Raw genomic sequence first — 19265 nt, forward strand, 5'->3', positions numbered from 1 at the left:
ACAAACAACATAAAATAAGAGGGAACGATTTTAAGGAGATGAATAGAATTCTAGAAAAGTTAGATATGCTAGATCTCTGGAAAACATTGAATGGGAAGAGAAAGGTCTATGCCTTTTTCTCAGCTATATATATTTTCACCAAAATTGACTATGTAGTACGGCATAAAAACCTCACAAACAAATGGAGAAAAATAGAAATATTAAACGCACCTTTTTTTCAGACCATAAGGCAATAAAAATTACATTCAGTAAAGAACTTTGAAGCATAGACTAAAATTAACTGGAAACTAAATAATCTAATCCTAAAGAATGAGTATGTCAAAGAACAATTTGCAGAAACAATCAATAATTTCATTAAGGAGAATGACAACAATGAGGCAACATACTAAAATTTGTGAAATGCAGACAAAAAGGTACTTGGGAGGAAATTGTATCTCTAAATGCTTACATCAAGAAAAGAGAGAAAGAGTAGATCAATGCATTGGGCATGCAAATTTTAAAAAAAAACTAGAACAAGGACAAATTAAAAATCCCCAATTAAACAGCAAAATAGACATCCTTAAAATCTGGAGAGATTAATAAAATTGAAAATTAAAAAAAAAACATTAGACCAATAAATAAAACTAGGACCTAGTTTTCTGAAAGGGGGGACAAACAATAAATAGATAAATCATTGGCTAATTTAATTTAAAAAAAAGAAAGAAGAAAACCAAATTACCATTCACAAAAATGAAAAGGGTGAATGTAAAAACAATGAAGATGGTTTGGGAGATATTTTGTCCAATTATATGTCAATAAAACTAACAGTATAAATGAAATGGATATATTTACAAAAATATTAGTTACCCACATTAACAGAAGAGGAAATCAAATGCTTAAATAACCTTATCATAGAAAAATACTGAGCAAACCATAAATGAACTCCCTAAGAAAAATTCCCCAGGACCAGATGGATTTACAAGTAAATTCTATAAAACATTTAAAGAACAATTAATTCCAAAACTATTTAAAATGTTTTTTAAAATAGGTAAAGGATTCTTATCAAAATCTTCTATGACAGAAATACGGTTTGGATACCTAAATCAGGGAGTACAAAAACAGAAAAAGGAAACTATAGACTATTTATCCTAATGAATATTGATGCAAAATTTTTTGAATAAAATACTAGCAAGGAGATTATAGCAATAAATCACAAAGATTATACATTATAATCAAGTGGAATTTACGCCAGGAATGCAAATATGGTTCAATATTAGGAAAACTACAAGCATCATTCACTGCATCAATAATAAAAACAAAAATATATAAATATAGCAAAAGATGTAGAAAAAGGTTTTGAGAAAATACTACACCCATTCCTCTTAAACAACAACAACAACAACAACAACACACTAGAAAGTGCAGGAATAAATGGACTTTTTTCTTAACATGACAAGTGCTATCTATCTAAAACCCAGAGCAAGCCTTATCTGTAATGAGAATTCAGAAATTTAATGTTTTCAAAAGGTATTGACACAAAGACCAACTCATCCAGATGACTCGTAATAAGTCAAACATGCTACCCACTTCCAGACAGAGAGGTGATAGACTCAGTACAGATTAAGGCTGCTGTTTTTTAGACATGGTCAATGTGGGAATTTGTTTTGCTTACTTACATGTATTTGTAAAGGATTTTATTTTTCTTACTTTCTCAATAAGGAGGGTCAGGAGGAGAAGGTAAAAGAGAGAGAATGCAAACCTGAAAATAAAATGAATTTTAAAAAAATAAAACAAAGGTAAAAGAGAATTAAAGGAGTTAAATAAGAAAAATGGAGGATCTAGGGATGGATTGGCCCTGTTTTGAGGGTCTGAAGAGTGAAAAGGGAAGAAAGGGCAAAAGGCAGAATTTACTAATATAGGGAAAAGGTTACTATTTCTCATAATTGGATCACACGGACAAGAATATAAACACATGAAGAAAAGGGTGAGAGGAACAGGAATCAGACAAACTTCACTCTTAGTTGAAATGGATTAAGTAGGGTGGAAAACATACATACATACACATACACACATGTTTGGTGTAAAAATACATCAAAATCAACAGGAAAACAAGTGAGGAAGGGAGGAAGGAATGGGGAGGATATTTCTGGAGAAGGAATAGGCATAGGCAAAGCAAAAGTTCTGATCTTAAAGGGGGAAATTAAAAGAGAAAAAAAGAAACAAATGTAAATAACTAGAATGAACTTGGATAAAAGTATTAACTAATCATGTCTCTTGGGGACCTGGTTCTGCTCACTTCATCCTTCATGAGTTTAGAAAAGTCCTCAAAATTGTTGATTTTTATAATATTGATATTATTATAACTCACTCTTCTGGTTCTGCTCACCTCACTCTGCATCAGTTCCATAAGTCTTCGTGTGTATCTTTGAGATCATCCATTTATTATAACTCAATAGTTCTCCGTCACACTCATAAACTACAATTTGATCAGTTCTTCTTTTTTGCCTTAACAAACTGAAGTACTACTTCACTGGTCAGGGCCTCCCAGTACAAATTATGATGCTAGGTGACTAACACTGACCTAAACAAGAGGGAAGGGAAGGAAAGGACTAAGTGATTATATGGTACAAACCGTGTGCCAGGCATTATGCTAAGTGTGCTCTTATTATCTCATCTGATCCTCACAAGGTTAGGTGACTTACCCAGGGTCATACAGTTAGTAAGTGTCTGAGGCTGGATTTGAACTCAAGACTTCCCGACTCCAGGTCCAGAGCTTTATCCACTGCACCACCTAGCCACCTCTAAGACTTGTTTAAAAGGGCCATCTGAACTTTGCCATACCCTGCAAGCTAACTAGAATGCTCTTTACAGAAACCTAGAAGAGCAGTTCAGACAGTAGGTGCTGACTTGTGTGACATCTGCCTTGCAACTTGATTTGTCTATCAACAAATGAACTGGAATCCAGAATAACTATGCAAAAATTTCAGCTAAGACCATCCAGTACCACTGGTGTAGACCTGAGAAGAAAATTTAACTTAACTATACCAAGTGACCAAGATCCTACCACCCCCTACTATGTGAGTAGGACTCTTGTTTTACCGATAGACCACCCCTGTTGGATTGGAGAGTACATGAGTGTCTCAATGCTAGATGGAAAACTCCCTTTTTTAGACATAGTCTGGCAATTCTTCTATGATTCGTGGTGTCAAGAGAACTGCCTGAGGTATTGAGAGGTGATGTAGATTTCCCAGGGTCATATAGCTAATATATGTCATAGGTACTATTTAAACCCAGAGCTTCTTGATTCCAAGGCTAGCCCTCTATCCACTATCATATAATGTTCAGTCTTGTTATATCTTTCAATAAATGACTTTGAGGCTCAAAGGAGAGTTTGTTCATCACTTTATATATCAGACATCTAAATAAGAGTTAATGAAATGATATATGCATCAGTGTTGAGATTATATGCTCTTAATACACAGGGAACAAACATTTTTAATCTATCTTACATAAATGAACATGAGTACTTAAATATTAAGAGCTCACATTCATATTGTGCTTTTAGGTTTATAAAGTGCTTTCTTCACAACATCCCTGAGACATAGATGGTATTAAGTATTATTATTCCCATTCTACAGATGAAGGAACTGAGAGTCAGAGAGTTTAGGTGACTTGCCTACTAGCAACCATCAGAGAAAGGTATTCAACCCAAGTCTACTTTTTTTTTTTTGCAAGGTGGTTGGAGTTAAGTGACTTGTCCAGAGTCACATAGCTAGTAAGTGTTATGTGTCTGAAGCTGGATTTGAACTCAGGTCCTCCTAACTCCAGGGCCGGTTCTCTGTCCAATGCATCACCTAGCTGCCCCTCCCAAGTCTGTTCTTGCTTCCACGTTTGATATTCTTTCAGTTACATCACACAGCTTCTCATCTTCTTTTGCTATTGTATCTAATTTTTTTTTTAAACTTCCAATATCTTCTCATAAATGTGACACATACAAAGGCAAGGACTCTTTGATAAATTTGTCATTGATGAACAGAGATGTCAGTTCTCTTTCTGACTTCATTCATCTTCCTCAGGAAGAACATTGTAAACTTCAAACAGTTATGATTGGATTCAAAATTTATAGGTTCTTCCTGATGGTCTCTTTGGTTAATCCATAAGTCCCAATCACCATTGCTTACTTTTATTATTAGATTTTCCTGGCACCACTGCACTGCTGACAAATGAGAATGCTAAAGAAAGACCACTAACCCAGAGGATATATAGTCACTGTTAATTCCATATAACAAATGCTTTCCAAATTTGGAAGGCACAGTCTTGTGATTTATCAACTCTGAATATTTGTAGTGAGAACACAGACTTACAGATACTATTCAACACTGCTACTCAGAAGTAATCTCTGGTGTAAAACCCTAATTAGAATACATAATACTTTTCCATGGAAAATTAGGAAAATGTACATCGATAGAAATAGAAGTTTTTCACTTTTAAAGTTCAAGTTTTGAATGCTAACTGACCAAAAATGATAACTAGTAAATACTAAATAGCCTGGAATTACAGAAGCATATGATCCAATTCATACCACTTGGAGACTTTGGAAGAGACCTCAGAAACTGATCATCTATTCTAACCTCTTCATTTTGCAGAGGAAACTGGAGCTCCGCAGAGTTTAAGTGATTTGTCTGAAAGTCACAATGTTTTACTTGTCTTCTAGAGGAGACCCCTAATTATTAAGAGAATTTGACCTAGCTATACACACAGGAAAAACAAAATGGATGAAGAGTGTTTCTTGTTCATCTGTGATACGTAGTTGGTTTAACAACTGATAGAAATGGTCTGCCCATATAGTCATCCTAGATAGACGATGAGTAAACAAGAAACAACCATGGAATTAAATAGAAGGAAAAGAGATTAAATTGAATTTCCTTTGGGAAATTGTGTCAGGTTTTTAATGACTTCAAGCTTTTCCCTGAAGCAAGGGCCCAACTTGTTGATGCTATGTGAAAGCAAATCATGGAATACCACAATTTACAAAAATTTAAAGTTGCAAGTCACTCAGGGTCAATGGAGAGTTGCATGGTGGGTATTTGTTGGTTCAATACATTACCAATGAAGAATTATGCAGAAGAAGTGATGTGAGACATGTTATCAGAGTCATGTTTCACTGGAAAAGGAGGAGTAATGTAAGAGTAAGCAAGACTAAAGTATGGCTGATGGTTCACATGCTCCATTGGTATCCGCGGATGCCCTCCCTAGACCTATAGGAGGCCACAGACAAGGGTCATATATGAAGAGAAAGTGCAGATGGCCCTATGTTCTGCAGGGAGCACCCACCTTGAGATCACAGAGCCATGAAAATATCTAAATAGGATTAATCATCCAGGAACCCATTCATACAATTATTCAGAAAGTAAATATTCTAGGCAAGTTTCCTCCTGGTGTGTGTGGCGGGGGCGGGGCTGGCATGTGCTAAATTGCTGTTGTCACTGTTTTTTCAATCAGGCCAATGCTATCTGAATCAATTTAAAGTCACAGGAGAAATCATGTACAAAGTACATGGTGTTCACATTTTCTCCTTATCTTTGATCAGCCTTAGAAATTTTTAAAGAGGCCACTGATTCATAATTCAATTTAACAAACAGTGGTTGAGAATGCTGTTGTAGTGGAACTACAAAGTTTAAATAGGAGAAAGCCCCTGCCTTCAATGTAAGTTCCATCACACACACTCACAGTACAATGTGAGGTTCACATGTGGAAAGGGTATCCACTCAACTGAATGGTCAGGGAAGGCTTTCTGGAGGAGGTGGCATTTGAGTTGGACTCCAAAGGCTCTTTACCATCTAAAAGATGGATAGGTATTCAACACTCAAAGAAGGGAAGGAAAGGCATGGAGATCGATGTGAACAAAGGAGAGAGCAGAGCACAAAGGGCAAAATTTAAGCTTCATATAAGGAAAAATTTCCTAATAATTAACACCTATTCAGAAGAGGAGGTGGTGGGCAGTTCTTTCTCACTTGAGTTCATAGAATCATAGCTTTAGAGATGGAAGGAACCCTAGAAGACGCTGAATCTATGCCCTCATTTGCTTCAAACAAAGGTAGTATGATGACTCAAGCATGGAATGAACTACCTCAGAGCCTCAACGAGAGGAACGTCCAGAGCCTGCAAGTGGGAGCAATACACAGCCATGAAGGATCTTTGCTGTGCTTTCTCTCTGCTCCTTTTCCCCAGTGGAAAAAAACAATCCTGGTTCCCTTAATGTACAGACTTTTTTTTCCTCTGTTGCGTATTTCCCTGGACATCACCCCAGGGGCAGCTTTCCAGCTAACGGCACGGAATCTCCTCTGGTCTCCTGTCCTATTCTGATGGTCTGGGATTCTGAACCTACAGAGCATTTGGGAGAGTCAGAAAGTCGCTCAGGAGCGATGGCTGGAGGATAGAGAGCATGTTGGGGGAGAAGTCGTCTAAGGAAAAAGGGAGGTTGGAAAGGGAGAGTGGTGCCAGATGGTGGACCTTCCTCCATGATTTTCCAACCTCAAAGGACACCATCAATCTCCTTTCAATCAAATGACTGGCAGTTTTAGTGTTTTCCAGTTCTGTTATCCATTGTGTGGGGATTTTTTAAAGCTCAACCTGGTGCTTTTAAAAATTCTTCTCCATATAAATACAACTAGGGTAAAAATCCAAAGATCCATTATGTGCAAATGGGATATGGATTAGAATGTCATAAATATTGCAGAAACCTCATGGCTCCCTACGAAACAGAATTTTTTTCTTTTCCTGGCTCCTGCTATTTGAGGTAAATGTTTTGTCAGGAGGTAGGTGTTCGTTCAACAGTGTTTGTAGGTCTGCACTCCTTATAGGAACTACTGCCCTATTATTCATTTCATGTTCTCCAGCAACAGGTTGCTGTAGAAAATATTCAGATGTCAGTAATTTTCAAATGTGGCGTTAAAAGATTAACATTAAGAATCAATACCATCAGCAAAACTTGTTTAGTAACAATTTACATTTAAATGAACTATTTTCAATACAGTAAGTACATGGAGTCAGTGTGCGTGGTAGCTAGAGGGCTGTCCTTGGATTTAAGAACACCCGCATTCAAGTTTGCCTTTGACATATCCTAGCTATGTGTGCCTGGGCAAATCATTCAACTTCTCAGTATCTAGGAAGCCTTCTGAGGTGTAGGACAGATGTCAAATTGCACTGGGAGAGAGAATTACTCATCCAGAGATCCCTATACCCATAAAATCACATTTGGTTTCTTTAAAAAATCCTAATAATTTCAGTCACTCATCATTTAGTTCTCGTCATCAGGATATTTTGCTTATTCAATCCCTTTAATTTTTCCTCTTTTATAGTCAAAATTAGCATATACTCCAGTCTTCCAGCTCTACTTTTTTCAATTTGCATAACATAATCTGGGGTTAAAAATTTAGACCCTATTTAAGGACCACAGCTGTATGGCTCAGATCAACCCCACCCATAAGGCAGAAAAGTAGAGAACAAAAGATTATAGATTTAGAGGTCAAGGGGACCTTAGAAGTCATCTAGTCCATTCTCCTTACTTTACAGATGAAGAAACTGAGGCACAGTGATTTGCCCAAGGTCACAAAGATAAAAAGTGGCAGAGCTGGGATTTAAATCTATACCCTGCTGGATTCCAAATATAATGCTGACTCTGCTGGATTCCAAATATAACACTCTTTACACTATAACACACTGATTTTCCTAAGGGATAGAAGCAGATGAGATATAACTCTCATTGACTAGAAAATTAAATCAAAGGTGAGGTACATTAAAGTGAAACATCAATCTGTTCTCCTTGCTAAGGTCCACCTTTGAGTCTATTCCTGCTACTCGATGAATAGCTAGCCAGAGAGACATTCAGTTGGAGGTCCATGTCAGCAAATGGACACCATATAGAAAAGCAATAGCATTCAGAGTTTCTGTCTACACTGGGTCCCAACAACAATCTTATGCTAGACCAAGTCATCAGGTCCCAAATCCAGAGTTTCTGAATCCCTGCCCTACTGACTATCCTACTGGATTCTAAGAGTCCAGCCTCAGTTAGGATCTCTGTTGTATTTCCTACAATATTTTGCCTGCTGACAAGAGGGATGGCCATGGTGGAGAAAAACAATTGAATCATATCCTTCCTATTACTCCTAGATATGAAGCATTCTTATCAGTGGTGTGCTAATAAGTGTTAACAACCAACTCTCAAAGCTTTTGAGTTTAGTCTGCATTCTTCCCATTTTCTCCATCACTTTCTTAAGTCTAGACAATTAACAAAATGGCAAATCAAGTGATAATTTGCAGTGATTGGGATTTTTGAGGAGTAAATGCGCCCACTAAAAATTAATGATTGGTTCTTGCAAGCTGATATGAGCTGGCTCTAATACACATAATTCTCATATACCACATAGGAATGGCCTGGACCTAGGAGAGGCTACGAGAATACAGGCATGCAATGGATGTTTTATTATCTATTGTTTATTCTTTTGAATGATTCTATGCAAAAATGTGGAGTAGCTAAGTGGTAAAGTAAATAGAGTGCCAGGTCTGGAATCAGAAAGATTCATTGGCCCGAGTTCAAATGTGACCTCAAACACTTACTAGCTATGTGACCCTGTTTGCCTCAGTTTCTTCATCCATAAAATGAGCTGGAAAAGAAGATGAAAAACCACTCTAGTATCTCTGCCAAGAAAACCCCAAATGGGGTCACAAAGAATAGGACATGACTAAAAAAACTCAACAACAACAGCAATGCGAAAGAGTAAAATACCATACTAATATCTAAGCCTGTCTTTTTCATGGGGAGTCAACAACATTCCAAAGTCACGCAACTAGGATTCATTGAAAATAAAGCAGATTAATAATGTGGAGTTTCGAGTGGATAGGAATTCAGAATTGTTCTGATTCAGTAAATCCACATTAAAGGAGAGTGGGAGGAGGGAAGAGAAGGGAAATAAGCATTTATTGAGGGTCTACTATGTGCCAGGCACTGTGCTGAGTATTTTGCACATATTTTCTCATTGGATCTTTGTAACAAATTGGTAAGTAGATGCTATTATTATCCTTATTTTACAGTTGAGGAAACTGAGGCAGATGGAGGTTAAGTGACTTGCTCAGAGTCACACATCTAGGACGTGTCTAAGGCTGGTTTTGAAATCAGGTCTTTTTGACTACAGGCCCAGCGCTCTATCCACCTCAAACCACTAATGAGATAATCCTAGCCCCTTTCTACCTCTCCAGTCATCTCACATCTTACTCCCTTCCTTGAATCGTAGGATCTGGTCACATTGGGTTATTACACAGATATTCCATCTCTCATCTCCAGTCCTTTATGTACCTAGTATCACCCTTGAACTCCTTACCTCCATCTCTTGGAAATCATGGTTTCCTACAAGATTCAGCCTTTCTTGAGCCCATGGCTGCTTGTGCCTTCCCTCCAAAAACTACTTTGTCTTCTTTTTGCATGTGAACTACAGGAATAAGGGTATTTTCCCCCAATAAAGGAAAAAGGGAAACAGGAGACATAACAAAGACATCCCACATATACATAGGAATGATTCACCCACTCACAGGCATTGGTAGCACCTCTGGCTAAGGCTTTCTGATTATACCATGCTTTTTTACAACACAGACCCAAGGAGGGATTGGAAGACCAAGGTACTAATAAGCCTCAAAGATTCTTGTAAGCCTAGAATGAATGCCTTTCCTATATGCCCTGATATTCCTCCAAGACCGTTCAAAGGTGTTTAACCTTTTTTTTCTGTTGTGGATCAGTAAAGTCAATGAGATGTCTTCCCAGAATGCTTGTAAGTGCATAAAATAAAGTACATAGGATTATAAAGGAAATTAATCATGTTGAAATATTGCTACCAAAAAAAATTTTTTTAAAGTTCATGGGCCCCAAGTTAAGAACTCCTACTATAGGTATATGAATCATGCAGCTTCATAAATTCATTGTGTGAAACTATCTAATCCAATTACTTCATTTTGATTAGAATTATTAATTAGATCCACATCAAGTACAAAGGGTTTGGATTGGGGAGGACAGAAATTTTGTGAGGGCCATTCTATATGGGGTAGGGAGCCTTGAACAGCTTTTGGGAATTAGGCTTATGTCATCTTTGTGAGTTCAAATCTGGCCTCAGACACTTACTAGCTGTAACCCTGGGCAAGTCATGTAGCCCTATTTGCCTCAGTTTCCTCATCTGTAAAATTAGCTAGAGAAGGAAATTATAAACCACCCCAATATGTTTGCCAAGAAAAGCCCAAATGGGGTCACAAAGAGTCAGACATGACTGAAATGACAATAAACAAAATAAACAGCAACAGGTTTCTACAGGTTTTATGGCCAAAGAAGTTGTCACCTACTGGCTAACCTACTTGTAGCAAGCCTCTTTGTACTTTTTCAAGCCAGTCGTGAGACAGAACAAATAGGCTGTCACTGAGACTGAGATCAAATCCTTGATATAACTTGCTAGAGTAAGTGTGCCCCAGAATAAATTTAAAAAACCTACAGTTGAAAAAAATTTTACAGCAAGTTTCTCTGATAAAGGGCTCATTTCTCAAATATATAGAGAATTGAGTCATATTTATAAGAATACAGATCATTCCCCAATCGATAAATGGTCAAAAGATATGAATAGGCAGTTTTTAGACAAAGAAATCAAAGCTATCTATAGTCATATGAAAAAAATGCTCTAAATCACTATTGATTGGAGAAATGCAAATTAAAACGACTCTGAAATATCACATCATACCTATCAGATTGGCTAATATGACAAAAAAGGAAAATGATACATGCTAGACGGGATGTGGGGGAAATTGGGACACTAACACACTAAGAGTTATCAACTGATCCAACCATTCTGGAGAACAATTTGGAACTATGCCCAAAGGGCTATAAACTGTGTATACCCTTTGACCCAGGAATATCACTACTAGGTTTGTACCCCAAAGAACTCAAAGAAAAAGAAAAAGTTCTCATATGAACCAAAATATTTATAGCAGCTCTTTTGTGATAGCAAAGAATTGGAAGTTGAGGGGATGCCCATCAATTGGGAAATGGCTGAACAAGTTGTAGAATATGATTGTGATAGAATTCTGTTGTGCTAGACAGAAAGTGAAGTGAGTGGAACTAGGAGAACATTGTACATAGTAACAGCAATATTGTACAACGATCAACTGTGAATGACTTAGCTATTCTCAGCAATACAATGATTCAAGACAATTCCAGAGGACCTGATGAAAAATGTTATTACCCTCCAGAAAAAAGAACTCATGGTATCTGAATATAGATTGAAACATACTTTTTTTTTTAACTTTATTATTCTTGGGTCTTTTGGTATAAGTTTTCTTTCACAACATGGCTAATATGAAAATGTTTTGCACGACTACACATGTATAATCTATGTCAAATTGCTTGCCTCCTCAAAGAGGAAGGATAAGAGGGAGAGAATTTATAACTCAACATAAAGAATATTAAAATTTTTTGGTGTACATATAATTGAGAAAAAATAAAATAAAAATTAAATGTCAAAAAGATAAAATAAAATAAAACCCACAGTTATACCAAGTCACAAGGGAACAAATTAAACAAACAAAATAAATCCCATTTCCCCATGGGTCAGACCCAACTGCACAGCATTCCAGCCTCTTCAGGGAACCTAAGAGTTTTCCTATTCAATTACTGCCTCTCCCCAACAGAGTAGAGAAAACAGAAGAAAAAGATGAAGAAATCAGACAAATAGTCATGCATGTCTTTCTATTTTTGTTGTTGGGCCATTTTCAGTTTTGCCCAACTCTTCATGACCCCATTTGGGGTTTTCTTGGCAAAGATGCTGGAGTGGTTTGCCATTTCCTTCTCCAGCTCATTTTACAGATAAGGAAACTGATGCAAACAGTATTAAATGTCTTGCCCCGGGTCATACAGCTAATAAATGTCTGAGGCCAGATTTGAACTTGGGAAGATGAGTCTTCCTGGCTAGGCCTAGGCCTGGTATTCTATCCACTGAGCCACCTAGCTGCGCCCCCCCCTTCCCCTTCCTTCTCCTTTTATTGGTATTATCATAATATCAGCAGGGAGACATTTTAGAACAATTAGACCCCAAGAAAGCAGATGTTCAGCTGTCCACCAAACACCAGTTATTCATTACCTTAAGGAATAACTTTTCAGCATTTTATAAGATGAAGCAGGCCCATTGAATAGCCTCAAACATCATGTCTTACACCAAGGAAGACCTCAAAAGGTAACCGTCAATTGATTATAAAAATGTCTGTTGAGTATAAATCAAAACTTCTGAAACAGTTGGAGACTGCTATTGTTCGTGTTAAAGGACCCAGTCCTCCAAAAGCCATAGGAAGAATAAATCTAATTATAAATAAGCACAGGTTCATCAATGTAGAGTCTGGGTCAAGCAAATTACCCAGGGATGTGATTTATAAATTCATTCAGCTTAATTCTCCAATAGAAAACCAAACACTGTACTTTGGTCATTTTGGTCTGATTTATATCAGAAAAGTGTACAAAAGAAAATGGAGGTTCTCTATCTTTTTCTTGTCCTCTCCTAGACTCCTGTTACTATATAACAGGCATCCTTTTCCTATAATTACCTTCTTCATGGCTTGAGAGTTTGATGACTTGATTAAGCCTTGCAGGGCAGTTCCAGTCCCTACCCATCTGATTAATTAGCCCAAACCTTATTAACTTCCTAATTCTGATCAATAAGGCACTGCTGCTGAACACTGCAAGGGCAAACTAAGGATAGCAATTTTATTTCAAGCCAGAGAGGCCCTGATATTGCTTTTCTTCTTCTTTCTCTTCCCTTTCAAGAACAGCAAAGTTGAAATCATCGAATAAGTTAACCGCTAGGATTGGACAGATCCACCAGGTGCTCTACTTGCTGCACCTTATAATGCTTGCAAAATAACCAAAGTATTTCTCATTTATTTATTTTCATCTTAAGGAAAACTTCTCTTATAGGTACGACAATCATACGTCCTAGATTTTCCTGAAATATTACATTTCATTTTCCTCATGAAGAAAATGTCCCCAAAATATCCGTTGTCAGATCATGTGTCTGGATTTTTAACTTAGGAAAGATAGCATTTTACACAGGGGCCAGGACTTCCATTTTCCATGCATCAGATAAACAGTGTTTGTAGCCAGAAAGCTAAGGACACTAAAGAAAAAAAAGTAATGAATCCTACTACTTCCTCACTTGTCAGGCACAAAGCTAAGAGTAGGTGCAAGTCCACAAAAGAGTGCTCAAAATCCATAGGTACTTTAACTGTATGGCTAATACCTATCTCCTCATGGAATCCAAAAACTGAAGGATAATACTAGTTTCTCCTTCATATGGGACTAAGTTTGCAGGGGCCTATTAGTAATATCTCTTCCTCCTGCATGAGCCCAGGTAAATCACTTAATCCCCAGGAACCTCAGTTTCCCCTTCTGTACAAAGAAATGGTATCTAAGATTTTTTTGATTGCACACTCCTTTCAACAAAATGCTTTTTAGTAGCACATACCCCTCTAATATATGTATATCTATTTATAGATATACACATATATACATATATACACACATGTATATATCTATATTTATATGTACTGCTGTGTAACTCATACTGTCCAACCCAAGAATGGGAGGGAGGGAGAGGAAATGCTCTTTACTCATCAGACATTGCCAAAACACAAAAACTCCTCTGCCACAAAATGATCTTGGGGATAGTGGGGTAGGTATGTTAAAAATGTGGGGGGGATTTTCCCAATGATATGTACCATGAATACCCATGCATGGTAGTTTTTAAGGACCCTAAGGATCTGGAACAGGGAGGAAATTGGGAGCATCAATAAGAGACAGCCAGAGTAGAAGACTATTGAAAGATAATGGGTGAACAGATAGGTAAATTAGCTATTGCAGAAAATGTAGTCAATTCATCTTCCCATCTTCCAACTGGTGTATCACACACCACTTGGAATTGCACTAGGCCTTTTGGAGTAGTTCCATAACCTCTCAGGGGGCCATGGCATCCATGTTGGAAACTGCTAGACTGGATGACCTCTAGCTTCCAGCTCTAAAGCTATGATCTTATGTACACAAATGTGCAGGATGATGCCTAAAACTTTTCCATTCTCAGTTTTCAAAACACAGACAAGTCAGAAGTCCCAAACTTCACAATTAATAAAGGGGATAAGGCTTTCAAGTTTCCAAGCTTCTGGGAGGTTCAAAATCATTTGTCATTTAGTATATATTACCTTGTATTAGGCAGCAACTAGTTAGATGGCGCAGTGGATAGAGCACTGGGCTTGGAGTCAGGAAAACCTGAGTTCAAATCTGGCCTCAGACATTTCCTAGCTATGTGACCCTGGGCAAGCCACTTAACACTGTTTGCCTCAGTTTCTTCATCTGTAAAATAAGCTGGAGAAGGAGATGGCAAACCATTCCAGCATCTTTGCCAAGAAAACCTGGGGTGGTCACAAAGAGTGGGACACAATTGAAATGACTGAACAACCACCACCTTGTATTCAGACTGCAGATTTGGAGCTGGAAAGGACTCTAAAAGTCATTTAGTCCAACCCTTTCATTTTACAGGTAACAGAGGCCTAGAGAGATAAATGACTTGTTCAAGGTTGCATAGGTAAGCAAGTAACAGAGGCAAGACTGGAACTCACATCTTCTGACTCTGAATCCACTGCTCTTGGCACTGTGTCATGTTATTTATCAAGTTACATCCACTCTACCCAACTAGATTGCACTATTTTTGTCATATTTTTCAAAGAGATTTATGTTTCCTATTCTGTTTTAAAAGCCAATAAATTGAACATAACTCTTTTAAAAATAATGTACAATGAATAGGAAGAATTCAGAGAGGCATAAGAAGACTTAAGGGAAATGATGCAAAGTAAAGTAAGCAGAACCAGGACCACACCATATAAAATGACTACAATGTTGCAAATAGGAAAAAAAAAGATGAAATCAAAGGCTATAATGACTAAGCTTGCCCCCACAAAAGAAATGAGAAAATGTGTCTTCCTCTCTTCATTGCATAAATAGAGGACTTCATGTAGACTATTACACATGTGATGTAAAGGTTAGTTGCACTGAATTGCTTTTTTTCTCTCTTTTTAAAAAAATCTTTGTTATGGTGGATAGCTTGGTAGGGGGCACAGATGTGGAATATATTTAAATGTGAATGTGGTTTCAAAACAAAAGACATTTAAAATAAGATTTTTTTAAAATAAATAATCCAAGTTTATTTTCTTTGCTTCTGAAAACCCATTTTACTTATTTTTTGCACTAAATAGTATTTTTTCCAATTACATGTAAAGATAGTTTTCAACATTCATTTTTATAAGATCTTGAGTTCCAAATTTTTCTCCCTCCCTACCTTCCCTCCCCCCTCCCCAGACAGCAAGCAATGGGATAAAGGTTATACATGTACAATCATGTTAAGCAAGATGATTTTTGCTTGCAGACAGCTCTTGATTAATTCTGTTCTGTGTTTCAATGACTCTGATAGAAAAAAAAAGGTCCTCTTTCCAGAACTAAAGATGATTATAATGAACCATATTTTCTAGGTTCTATCCTCTCTCTTAAACTGCTCCTTTTGCCACCTCATTTTCTTGCCGTAAGTATTGGGCCCCACGCTCCCTTTTCTCTTATTTTTAACTCTTACTCTTATTGAGCTCCATCATTCCTACATTTTCAATTATTTTCTTTAAAGTCTTATACTTGGGTTCAAATGATCAATTTCACAGTACAGGATGGAGAAAGCATCTATCTGTTAATTACTTCCTATTTATCACACACACACATATATATAGCTTGTTCTATATATATCTATATAACATACACACACACACACACACACACACACACACACACACACATATGTTTGTTTGCATGTGTTCTCCCCCATTAGATTGTAAGCTCTATGAGGGCAGGACTGTCTTTTGCCTCTGTTTGTATCCCTAACACCTAGCATAGTGCATGGCACATAGTAGGTGCTTAATAAATAATGAGTAATTGACTAAGATAGCTGGTCATCTAAAAAGATCTTGTGATTTAGCGGACTAAAAGGTCAATGGGAGTCAAATAGTGTGACATGGGAGTCAAAAAAAAAAAAAAAGACTAACATGACTTTGATCTGGATTATAAAAGAAATAGTATCCAGGAACAAAGAGATAATAGTTCTGCTGTACTCTGCCTTGCTTAGACCCCATCTGGACTGCACACTATTCAGACTAGAAAGGTGATAGCCCCACCATATTCTGCCTTGCAAAGACCACATCTGAGGCACATACTTTCCAGTACTAGAGAGGTGATTGTCCCATGGTTTTCTGCCCTGCTCAGAACACATCTGGAGTATGGGGTTCAATCATGGATGTTATATTTCAGGAAAGTCAATGATGAGCTGAAGAGAGTCCAAAGGAGGATGTTCGAAATAGTGAAGGTGACGGTCCTTAAGTTCATGTCATGTGAAGGTTGACTGATAGAACTGGAAGTGTTCAATCTGGAGAAGACTCAAGGAAGTCCATGATCTCTATCTTCAAGTACTTAAAGTACTGTTATATGGAAGAGATTATTAGACATGCTCTGAATGGGTCCAGAAATCATAACTAAGAGCAATGGGTAGAAGGTGAAAAGAGGAAAATTTAGGTTTGATAAGAGGAAAAACTCCCAAAAATGGAATGGGCTCCCCCAAGAGGTGGTAGGATTTCCTTTATTCGTGACTATTGAGCAGAAGCTAGATTGACTATTTGTATCACTCATTTCTTTTCCCAATTTTTCCTCTACCTCTCTTATTTGATTTTTAAAATCCTTTTTGAGCTCTTCCAGGAGTTTTTTGGGGGTTTTGGTTTTTTTTTTTTGGCCTGAGACCAATTCACATTTTTTTTTTTTTTTGAGGCTTCGGATGTAGCAGTTTTGACTTCGTTGTCTTCTGAGTTTCTGTTTTGATCTTCCCTGTCACCATAGTAACTTTCCAAAGTCAGGTTTTTTTTGTTGTTTGTTCATTTTTCCAGCCTCTTTCTTGACTTTTACTTGATGTTAAAGTTAGGCTCTGGTCCTGGGGTGGAAGGGGCACTGTCCCAAGCTTCAGGTTTTTTGTGCAGCTGTTTTCAGAGCTAGTTCTGGAGGTCTGTGAGTTTTTAGTTCTTCCCAAGTGGTATGATCTAAGGAGAGGTGTATTTACTATTCTTTTGACCTGTGCTCTGTTCTGTGAGCAACCACGAGTACTCTTTTCCACCTTGGAACTGTGACCAGGGTTTATGCTCCCTTGTAGCCATAAGCTCTGGTATGCTAGTGCTCCTCCTCGCCCTGGGACTGTGACCCAGGACAGTGAATAGGATCACATATTGGTAATGCAACAAAGTCCTACATCCTCTGCTATCAAAGGGATACCTGTGATCTCCTTCTGACCAGTTGTCCAGTCTCCTTACCTTCTGTGAGCTGAGAGCTCCCAGTTCAGTTGTCCCCAGTGCCTGCTGCTGACTTGCTAGGGACCTGCACTGGACTTCTCTCCACTCTCACCCCCTTACAACAGACCTTTCCTGTTGACCACCTAAGTTGTCGTAAGCTGGAAAACTGTTTCACCCCATCCTTTTGTGGGTTCTGCTGCTTCAGAATTCATTTTGGGGCATGATTTTAAAGTTGCTTGGAGGGGAATTTGGGCAGAGCTCGGGGAAATTCCTGCCTCTTCTCCACCATCTTGACTACCCCCTGTATTGACTATTTGTAAAATAGGTTGCAAGTAAGGATTTTTTTTCAGTTACAGATTAAACTACACAGCCTCTAAGGTCCGTTCCAACTCAGATATTGTAAACCATCCTATCCTCATTTCTAGGGTATTCATCTACACATTAGATGACTTTCTTAGCTAAAGTTAATGAATCAGAAAAGATAAACTACACTAGCACCATCATCATCTTGTAATATAACCCAAGGGAGAGGTACAACTTCTATATTTGAAAGAGAAGTTAATTTATCGGAGCCTCCTTCACCTAACTAGAGACTAATGGGTCTGTGATAAGTTTTTTTTGTTTGTTTTTGTTTTTTGGCTAGGCCATGGGTTTAAGTGACTTGCCCAAGGTCACACAGCTAGTAAGTGTTAAATGTCTGAGGCTGGATTTGAACTCAGGTCCTCCTGACTCCAGGGCTGGTGCTCTATCCACTGTGCCACCTAGCTGCCCCTCCTATGATAAATTTTTAAGAAAAAGAAGGTAATTGAATTTAACCTTGTCCCTAAACTATCCCAGAAATAAAAGAACACAGGAATACTGCCTGCTGATACCTAATTCCTTTACCCCAGACCTGCACAACTTGGCAGTAGGTAGGAGCCACAATTAAAATAGACTAAACTTGTTCGAGCCACAGATAGGTTAGACTAGAGACAGACTGATGATGGTTGGTTGCTGCAGGTCATATGACAAACAAGAGTGTGTCATTTTTCTGCAGGCCACCTGAAATCCTTTGGCGGACCACAAAGGGCCTTGAAGACCGTATGTTGTGCAGGCTTGCTTTATCCAGAAAAAGAAATATAATAGTCAACATAAACTAGGTGATCAAAACTGTAGCACTTGGGGGCAGTTAGGTAGCACAGTGGATAGAGCACTGGGCCTGGAGTCAGGAGAACCTGAGTTCAAATTTTAATTTAGACCAGACACCATACTTACTAGCTGTGTGACCCTGGGCAAGTCACTTAACCCCATCGCCTAGCCAAAAAACAAAAAACAAAACAAAACAAAAAAACAGAAGTCAGGAGATGGAATTCCATGTGCAAGGATCATCAAGAGAAGAAGGGTCACTGAATCTTACAGCATTTGGAAAGGGGTAAAGAGTAGTAAGATTGTAGAGGTATGAATAGGCTAGGTTGTGAAGGGAGAGGTTTGTGTGCCAGCATTACTGAGCAAACTCCCACTGAATGCAAAAACTGAGTTCAGATCCAACCTGAGACATTTACCTCAGACCTTTATGACAATGGGGAAGTCACTTAACCTCCGTGTTCCTCAGTTTCTTCAACTTAAAATGATGATGATAATAATAATAGCATCTACCTCCCAAGTATATCGAGGGCATCAAATAATATTTTTGTAAAGCGCTTAGCACAGTGCCGGGAGCATTTTTTGTTTCAGCGGTTTTTCAGTTGCCTCTGACTCTTCATGACCCCATTTGAGGTTTTCTTGGCAAAGATACTGGTGTGGTTTGCCATTTTCTTCTTCAGCCCACATTACAGATGAGGAAACTGACACAAACAGAGTTAAGTGAC

This window comes from Vombatus ursinus, unplaced genomic scaffold (genome assembly GCF_900497805.2).
Source record: "Vombatus ursinus unplaced genomic scaffold, bare-nosed wombat genome assembly UNPS02014812.1, whole genome shotgun sequence".
In the NCBI taxonomy this organism is placed as follows: Eukaryota; Metazoa; Chordata; class Mammalia; order Diprotodontia; family Vombatidae; genus Vombatus; species Vombatus ursinus.